The sequence below is a fragment of the Maylandia zebra genome, linkage group LG5, assembly GCF_041146795.1.
Source record: "Maylandia zebra isolate NMK-2024a linkage group LG5, Mzebra_GT3a, whole genome shotgun sequence".
In the NCBI taxonomy this organism is placed as follows: Eukaryota; Metazoa; Chordata; class Actinopteri; order Cichliformes; family Cichlidae; genus Maylandia; species Maylandia zebra.
In genome coordinates, this window is record NC_135171.1 from 7,120,143 (window position 1) to 7,130,374 (window position 10,232).

Sequence of the window (10,232 nt, forward strand, 5' to 3'; positions counted from 1 at the left end):
CTTTAAGGACTTTGAGAACCCTTTTAGGGCTCTTTAAAAGAAACAACAATATCCCCCTGAGAGCCGAGGAAACAAGTATCTTTCAGTTTAACTTGTTTGTGATTATTTCGAGCTAAAGGAGCCCCCCCAAACACATGACAGATCATTGGAAAGGCCAGGATGTCCTCTTATTAGGGTAGCAAATAAAGAAATAAATCAAATAAGTCAAACGATAGAGCCCAAAAACAAATATCCATTAAAGGCGAAACAAATGAAAAGGCTGGTTCTCAGGAGCCAATACACAGCAAAGCCTCAAAATACAGAGTCCAAAATCAGCTCATTTTATTCCAGTGGCTAAATTCATCTTGAATATACAGTGTATGATTGACTGCATATGAGTAAATGAAAACATTGTAGAGCACTTTGTAGTGTATAACTAGGTTAAAAGGCATTCTTTAAGAGCACAGCATTTAGGATATCAATTACAACTATTCTGTTTTTTGAATGTGTTTTAGCCTTTAACAAAATAAACAAAATAAAAATACCTTTAAATGAGTAAGCACACAGGTGTTTACCACACTATGGATTTCGAGGTGTGCTGCCTGCTTAAAACAACATCGCCCACCTACTTTAGAATATTCAGTATGAGGTACGACAGACCTGTTTCAACAACAGCTCCTTACTAATGCACGTTGCTGTAGTATTAACGAGTGCACTGGAAGTATTATATTTACTGTGATGTCCATAGGACCTCCGTGTACAGGCTATTTATAGTCCAAATGTGGTCACTGTGTGTTTTCAATATCAAACTTAGACTCATTGTAGACGTGGTTTTTATACTGCTTCTATAGGCTCTGTAGGCCTGTTTTCTATTGGTTAGTTTTTCTGCAGCTTTATTTAGACTTTTCTATGCGTCTCCAGTTATCATCTGTGGCTGCAACAATCAAATGAAGTTAATGGAAAATGATCTGGAGCAGTATGCTACCTTCTTCTGACACCTTCAGGATGTCTATATCTATAAATCAGCAAATATCTATATGATCTTTACATATCATGAATCCCAATTTGTTTGATAAATTATTGATATATTATGCTAATTTCACCATCCACCTCTGAATGATTCTGATGTTTTCCATTTGCATTGTTGTTTCATACATCACACTCAATGCAAGTTGTCTGTCTGTAACGTGGTCACCAGAAGCTGTGTCTGGAACAGAAGTTTGTTCATCTCATTGTTAAATGGAATCAACAATTTGAGAGACTGCAGGAGGCCTGACTTAACATTTTTGAATTACATAATTCATGTAAGACTGGAGGTACTGGAATTCAGAGGGTATCATCCAACTGCTGCCCTCCTTAATGTGTCTGTAGCAGATTAGCTAATGAGCTAAAAGGTTTGTAAACTGTCAGTTAGCAAGCTTGGAGAGCTTTGTGTTTCTTCTTCATTGGTGCACAATATTAAACAGCCAAATTTAGGTGATCAGTGACTTGACCGGCAATTAATTTGAATTATGTCAAAAATCTTGTTGACCCATTTTTTTCTTAAGGACGACTGTCTTTCGGATGTTGCTTTGTGCTGTCACCGCTACTTTTAGTCCATTGTCATTTTAGCCTCTTTAATAATCGGCTGCAATAATTAAAACACTGACACTGCGATTGTGTTTTTAAATCTCACTGTATAAAGTGATAGTATAAATGGGCTGCTTATTTTCTGAACTTGCATAGAATTAAGAGCTAATTTAACAGCTTGTTGTTGGTGGGAATCATTAATTTTCAATTATATAACCACCAGTCACCACTGTTTTGTGAAACGCACTGCTAGCTGTAAACAAACAAAAAAACTAAAACCGTAAAAAGAATTCAAAGCAGCTGATTGTCCTATTTTACAGGAGTCTTGCTAATTAATCCCACAAATATTCCTGCTATCAAATACATGATAATCATCAGAATTTCCTACAAAAGTCAGATCTGCAGCTCCTTATTACAACTTTACGTTTATCACCTGGACAGCTTTCTGTGACATCCAGCTACAAAACTAATATTCATCTCAATTTAATTATAGATAAAAAAAATATTCTGTTATACTAATTATACTACAAATGTTACATTGATACTAGTAATAAATAATAAACACAGTAAAAGCCACCAAAGTATGAAGGCACACTGTGGTTCCTAAATTATTTTCAAGGAACAAAAAAATCTCTTCCCCTCCTGTTTTAAATTATCAACATCTTTGTGGTGTGTTAGATAGATGTAGCTTAAGCAGCAGACACGTTGACAAGCCAGCTCGTGGACTGGACCAATCTGCAGAGCAGAAAGAAGAACTCTCAACAGAAGAGAGTCTTATACAAAACACATATAAAACACTAAACTACAATGAATTTGGCCTGGACCATATATAGCCACAGTTTTAAATGCACATTTTTTTAATGGCCACTAGGGGATGAAATGTGTGGTTTGAAAAAGGGCTTCATGTCCTATAGAGGTCGACAGCATTTAGCCAGTGTTGGGAAGGTTATTCCACTACAGATTACAGAATACATGCCCCAAAATGTATTTTGTAACGTATTCCGTTACTCAATGAGAGTAACGTATTCTGAATACTTTGGATTACTTAATATATTGTCATGCTAAATGAATGTACTATTGCTGTGTGATTTATTACTATTAATGAACATTGTTAGCTGGTGTTAGCGGAGGCTAGTTCATAGACTGCAGACTGTTAGACTTGATGGATAACATTAACAACCTGCTACCTGCAAATAATCATGTGCAGTTCTGAAAGCAGTACCAACTAGATTTTTCAATCTTAATGGAAAATGAGTAACAGTAGGGTGGACATAAGGTAAGGCTGCACCTTTTGCAGTGATCTCATAAAGAAAACTATTTCTGTACCAGTAATGTGTTTTCTTTCTGTCTGCTTTCAGAACTGCACATGATTATTTGCAGGTAGCAGGTTGTAATGCAGCCTTCAGTAATGGTAATATATTACACAGCAATAGTACATTGAAGATGCTGAAGTGGCACGTAATCCAGGTAGCTACCACAACCAAAACAAGGTAGTTGCAGTAGGCTAATGTGAGTTTTTAAACAAGAACTTACTTCCAGATGTTTCTTTAGGTTGGAGGTGGAGTCTTTTGACACTGAGAGCAGCTTGGTTGCACGGTTAGATTCCACCCTTTCTTCTTCAGATGTGAAGATTTAAGCAGTAACTGTAACAGGATACAGTTACTCATATTTTGTATTTTAAATACGTAACGCTTGTTCATGTATTCCGTCACCCTCGAACACTACATTTAGCCATTTCGTAATTTTTTTGGAGCATGTTTCAGAAAGGAAGATTATCCAGGATATGCTCATTGATTACAAACTTATGACTGATAACTCAGCAATCATCACGGGTGTGGCAAAAACACTCATTTCAAGGCTTCAGAATCAGACTTCACAATGTCTTAGGTGAGGTGGCTACATCCACTTTTATGCTGCCTATGGCTATGCTAAGGAATCATAAGGATCTGTTGCTATTATATTGTCTGCTTGTTTATGTATATATGGGCTTCGCACTGAGGAAAGAACGCCAAAACTGAATTACCCCCAGGTGACCAAGTTTGATTTCTGTACATGAAACTAAACAGCTACTTTTACAAACCTGTACCAGGACATTTAGTCAGTAATGTAAAATTGTATGACCTCCTTTGCACAACAGTCATGTGGAATATGATCATTTTAATAGATGAAGAATTAATTTAAGGTTTAAAACATGGAAAAGAACCTCATTGGTTGTTATAGAATTTATTCATGTCATGATAAATGCATAGAAGGAATTTTCAGTGTTTACACACAGCAAAAACATACAGTACAGCTTTTAAGTTCTATTTTGGCACATAAGATTCAGTAATAAAAACTGGCTGACACAGAAAGGCTCTGACGAGCTGTGATGGCATTGTGTATTAAGAACAAACCTCCAACAGCAACACTTTCATAGTCCTAATTAAAGGTAGACTGCACTAAACCTTTTAGCTGCATTCAAAAGCAGCATGCCAGATCAAAGGCTTTAACTAATTAGCACAGACACCACTATGGCCCGCCTTTCAGTTTGGTTTTGAGTGTTTCCAAACAGCTTCCAGGATAAGTACCCCAATACGGCTTTCACGCTGTTCAAAGATGCACCTTTGAATCTTTCAAATAACTGCAAGTCTGCATTACAGCCATAAACTTTCAGAGTACAGCTGTAGCAATGGCAAACAACAAACATGAAGATTACAGCCACTTCAGGTCTAATCAGCCACAAAATAGCAAAGAACAACTGAATGCAATGACAAACACTAGGATTAAAACCCTCATACCACCTTCACGGTGATATTGCAGAACCCTTGTCTGCTGTTATTAAACACTTAAACATGCTTTCATTGTATGTTACTGGGCCAAATGGGGAAAGTATTTTCACACTTAATAATCTGAAGCCAAATCCAAACTGTAGCCTCAACAGCAGAAATGAATTAGTACAAGGGGTTTAAGGTTTTCTTTTTTGATAATTATTTCCATCCATTTTTTAAATACACATTCAAAACAGGGTTGTAGCTTGGCTGTAGCCAATGCCTGTTCACTATAGGGTGAAAGGTGATTGGTCCCAAATCCACCACATGGTTAACACTGAGGGACAACTGCACAACTACCCTACGACCAGTTTAGTTACCATTCAACTGAACATGCATGTCTTTGGCCTGTGGGAGGAAACTATTTAATATTCCAGAAAAAGGCATCCCAACATGTAGGGCAACATTTACTGTGTAAGTGCGAATACCTACGTTTTTGTACTTGTTCAATCAATCAAATTACTCTGAATTTAACACTTAAAGCATGCATTGTACCTAATGTGGTTTTGACAGTTGCAACCAGGAGTGTTCATTTAGTATGAATGAGAGAGGAGGGTTCAGAGTGAGTTCATAATTTGATGTGGGTGGATGAGTCAAAGCTGTCGCTGCAGTGCCCAAGCTTTGGCTCAGTCCTGTAATCCTAATATGTTTCGGGGAGAGCACCACATTTTCACCTTTCTGCCTAAAGCAGCCTCAGATAGGTTGCCAGTGACCTGGTGGATGTAAAAAGTTGAAAGCCATTTTTGTAATGCTAAGTGAAAAAAGTTGTTTACCATAGTGGGATGCTTGGGTGGATTTCACGTTCACACAGCATTTATGGCCACATGTCTGTTGATGTTTTAAATACATGTAGCTGGTTAACTAGCTTTAGCTATACCGACACCAGCGGTAACCAGTATTTGCAATGTGGCCATCATAGCTGCAAGGCCAATTATAAAGTGCTCACAAAATGTTTTCCATTGATGTTTGTCTTTTGATTTGGGGTAGATGGACACACACAAAACTGTACATATAAAAAATAGCAACTTTAAATTCTCCTATATGTACATGAACAAATACATCATTGCAATGCCAAAAACATGAGACACCCAAAATAAAATGAATGTTAAATGATTCCACAGCCAACACTGATGTATGCATCAGTGTACATCAGATTTAAGAATATGTATACATATTCTTAAATCTGACAAAAGTTTCTTGTTTTGAGAAGAAAAAAAATCTGCCAGTGGGCTGAGCAAAAGTTCCTTGACTAGAATTGTTAAAACTAGAAATTAATCGATGCCTTTTAACTAGACAAAACTGTCTAAAATTTGTGCTTAAATGAAGAAAATTTGACTTATTACAAGGAAAGAGAGCCCTGCGACAGACTGGCAACCTGTCCAGGGTGTGCCCCGCCTCTCGCCCTATGACAGCTGGGATTGGCTCCGGCGCCCCCCGCGACCCTGAAAAGGATAAGCGGTAGCGAATGGATGGATGGATGGATGGATGGATGGACAAGGAAAGAGACTGAATTGTTTCTTTCTTGATTGAGTTAAATATAAGAATTAAATCTCAACTCTGAGAACAATAATTAGAAAAAATTGCTGAGAATAAGACACCATCTGTTCAAAAAGCTACAAAAAATATGAGACTTTAGCAAGACACCAGAAGCACTCTTATTTTTTGCACTTTTATTGACACAGCAACGGGTCAGTAACTCAACTTTAACAGTACTGAGGTCTAATTCCAGGAGACTCATGTCTCACAGTGTAACATGGCCACTGTAAGAAGTGCATATTCCAGATACTCTTAACAGGAATAATAACAGTATAAAATACTCATGACTGAATGTATCAAAGATACATTTTGCTGCAGCTTGAAGCAAGCAGCATTCAAAATCCTAGATTGCATAACTTTTTAGAAGAACAGCTTTAAAGATCACACAAACAAACGTGTCTTACATGAAGATGCAGCGACTGAGCATAACAGAGTGGAAAAGGTTACAGCTCCTGGTATTGCATAAACAGATTATTTTGATTTTGTGCAAAAATTATGATTACTTCACATTTTAATATTTTTAATGATAACATTATTAGGTTTTTAATGTCCCTTACTGCAGAATAAAGATTTCTTATGAAAGTTTGGCTTTGTTTTGGTTTTATCTTTAGCTCCATTCTAAGAAAATGACCAGCTTCAAGTGTCCTCAGTGTAGGACACATACAGGATGTCATGCTGAAATGCAAAGCACTTACAATAGAAGCCACTAGAAACAAATTATTCCAGCCTAATTGATGACATTTATGGCACTTGTTTTCTGTGCTGACTGATATGCTGCTCAGTGCTTTGCTGCCTGCTTTTAAATCAGATGTCACTCTGAACATAAACACAAGCTACATGTGATGTCTCTGATGTTTCTACCCGTGCTGATGCTACCGTGACTAAAGCTAGCCAAGCAGCAGTAAATATGTGAAGTAAGGCAGAAGGATATACTCATCAAATAAACAGGATCATAAGAATATAAGACCATGAGCACTACAAATGTAACAGAAATATGCTGACATAAAATGGCATGTTATTTGAAATCTACATGAAACAATGACACAACTACTTTTTTTTCAATTTTTCGAATTTTTTTTTTTTTCTACCAATTGTCCAAATTAGTCTGTGATTGGCCTTAGTGTGACAGAAATCATATTTATATACAACTAAATATGCCTCAGCAAACATGTTTTAAATGGATGCTTCCTCACTTGATGACGAATGATCCTTTTCCATATTTGCTGAGTCTTAAATTTGATGTCAGTGAGCTTATCAGTGGTTGGTGTTAAAAAAAGCCCCCAAATCCCCTATGAGCAAGCACTTGGCGACAGTGGAGAGGAAAAACTCCCTCTTAATGGGGAGAAACCTCTGACAGAACCGGGCTCAGGAAGGGGTGGCCTTCTGTCTCGACCGAGAGGGGTTCAAATGTTCACTGACAATTTAGTTGTATATAAATATGATTTTTAGGACGTGATGTTGAGACCAATTAGGTGAAATTGGGGACGCGCACAGTTCCGCTTCTTCTTGTTCTTCTTCTTACTTGGCGGAGTCTCTGGCAGGCTCTTAACTCCAGTCTCGAGTTCAGCCACCTTGACATTGAGCATTTTCTGTTTGTCTTGTAGACTTTGCAAAGATTCCTGTACAGAGAATGCAGCTGACTCTTCTTTTTCTATCTTCTGTTGTTCTGTGGTGTCTTTTTCTTTCTGAGGCTCCTGCAGAGACATTGCAGTGGATGGCAGTGAGTCCTCTTTTTCCATCTTCTCCTGTTCTCCAGTCTCGTTTTCTTTCAGAGGCTCACGTTTGAGCATTTCATTTGCAGCAGTGGAATTTTGTTCTTTGTGCTGCTGTGGGATTTTAAGGGAGGAAGCTTTGGCCTCTCTCAGCTCTCGCTCAAGAGACTCTACCTTCAAATCATGAAGGGCCTTGTTGGGGCAGAGCTGGGATTTCAGGTCACTGATTTCCAGGTTGAGTGTCTCCTGCTCCTGCCTATGTTTAACGGCCTGCTCTTCAAGCTGATTTTGAGCTGCTAGGAGCTGTTTATGGAGCATCTTAATCTGCTCTTGCTGAATCCTACATTTGAGCTCAAATTCAGCCTCCTTAGAGGACTTCAGTCCTACAGAGTCAGTGTGTGAAGCCTCTGTGGTTGGAGTGGCAGACTCCACACACTGCTCTGTGGTAGGGTGGCTGATTTGGTCCTGCAGGGTAACCATCACCTCATCCAATATGACAATAGCTTCATTGTCATTTGCGAGAGTGTCTGTCTCACTGATGTCATTGGGCTTATTACCAGAAGCCTCTTCCAGCTGCTCTAAGAGGTCTTTAATCATTTCCTCATGATTTCGCTTGTTCTCGTGAATTTGTTCATGAAGCTTGTTCACCTGAAACTGGTGATAAGAGGCCCTCTTGTTTGCACCTACCATTTTCCAGTAAAGGTTGTTCTGATGGTATTGGGAGGCTTCCAGTTGGTGTCTGAGAGCAGCAATCTCGTGCCAGGGATTAAACGGGGGTCTAAATGTGGGAATGGGTTGATATTAGCAAGTCCCTCCATTAGGCCCAGGGTTTGGTCTGCTGAGGTTCTTCCCATTTCCCTCTCTCTCCATGTCCTCCTTTGCATTTGAAATGGGGAGGGATTCAGCCTTTTCTTTTTCAGAAGTGGCTTCAGTGTTTTTTTGCATTTCTTCTTTTTCCGGGTTTGCTCCATCACCCATGCTGTTTTGAGCTTCAAGAAGAGCCCGAGTAATTGGTCTTCTTGGTTCTTCAGCCACTCTTTTCTGTTTTTGCTTTTGTTGTTTCTTTGGTTTCACAACCATTTCCTTTGGTGGTTGTGCCACAGGAGACTTTTCAGTATTTGGTTGTGCGGCTTTATCAACCTCAGGTTTTGGTCTTTCTAAGACTTTTGGTGTGACCAGCCTCTAACCAGCCAACAAAAACATGTGTTCATAATACAAAACAAGTTTACTTTGTGAAATGTTAAAAGGTACAAAAAATAAAACAATAAAATAAAACAGATTTATTGTCTTAAATTTAGCCAGTCCATCTTGTTTTGAACATTACAAGCTAGTTTCCAGTCTCATGTGTGAGATGATTAGACTTGTTTCAAGTATATATTACTTATTTTTCTTAGTCTGTAAATCTAAAAATGAACCATTTTACATTTATTTCGGGGCGATCGTGGCTCAAGAGTTGGGCGTTTGTCTTGTAATCGGAAGGTTGCTGGTTTGAGCCCCAGCTCCGACAGTCTCGGTCGTTGTGTCCTTGGGCAAGACACTTCACCCGTTGCCTACTGGTGCTGGTCAGAGGGCCCAGTGGCGCCAGTGTCCGGCAGCCTTGCCTCTGTCAGTGCACCCCAGGGTGGCTGTGGCTACGCTTTAGCTTGCCATCACCAGTGTGTGAATGTGTGTGTGAATGACTGAATAAAATAAATAATGAATAATAATAATAATTTAAATGAATAAAATACTGCACATTTATGAATGACATCTTTACCTATAGATTTAAGATTCATTTCCGACAGATTATGATTAATCATATAAACTATTGTACGTTGGAGATGTGAACTTACTTCCAATTATTTATGTTGTAAACTATTAATATAAATCAGGTCACTTTAACCTTGCTGAACTGAGGTAACTTTTTTTCTTATGGATGAAGTGGCCTAATCTGAGCTTTGATCATTTGTTGAATGATTTGACAAGCAGTTGGGCACTATTAGTTTTAGTTTGAAAACTAGTTTGGAATAGCCTTGTCATAAATTTTATGTGAGCAATTTTACAAGACTTAACCATGGAATTAACACGGGCTCTACTTAGTCTGTCTTTTGCACCTTATCCAGGTGTCTGATTGCATAGACTTTGGATCCATGGCAGGTGGTGTCTTGACTTTTTCTTTTGACCCAAACATATGTTTTTCTGTCCTCAGGGAAAAGTTCTGACAAAAGCTACACCAGAAAATCATGGAGGGTTTGGATGATTGCAACCTTTCGGTTCTAAATGGTAGGCCAAGCATATGCATATTTATGCAAATTAATGTCTAAATGAATTTTGTGTTGCACACACTGACAGTGATCCTACATAGAATCAGTTTTATGTTGTCAAATCAATAAAATATTTAAATTACATATAAAATGTATTTGACAAAATGACCATTTGGAATTGTTTCCTTTTTTGGACAGTGACATGTATACATTTAAAGAGATGTACAACTTTGACATTTCTGAAAGTTACTGACTTTTATTTACAGCTGCCAACATAGACGAGGTCTTGCTCCACACCCTCAGTAGGGGCGATTTAAGGGACCTGCTTCCAGGGCCTGAACATTTTATGAGGAGGAAACAGTTGTGGGCTCAAGTTCACAAAGAGG

The 10,232-nt window shown here is 38.4% G+C and overlaps 1 long non-coding RNA gene across 1 annotated transcript in view; it reads left to right on the top strand.

Moving 5' to 3' along the window:
- LOC143418725 (uncharacterized) overlaps positions 1 to 10,232 on the top strand; it is a 30,232-nt gene extending 20,000 nt beyond the window's left edge. Inside the window, exons 2-3 of the long non-coding RNA XR_013098738.1 lie at positions 9,792 to 9,865; positions 10,113 to 10,232. This is a non-coding gene — a long non-coding RNA (uncharacterized LOC143418725). The remainder of the gene's footprint in view (positions 1 to 9,791; positions 9,866 to 10,112) is intronic.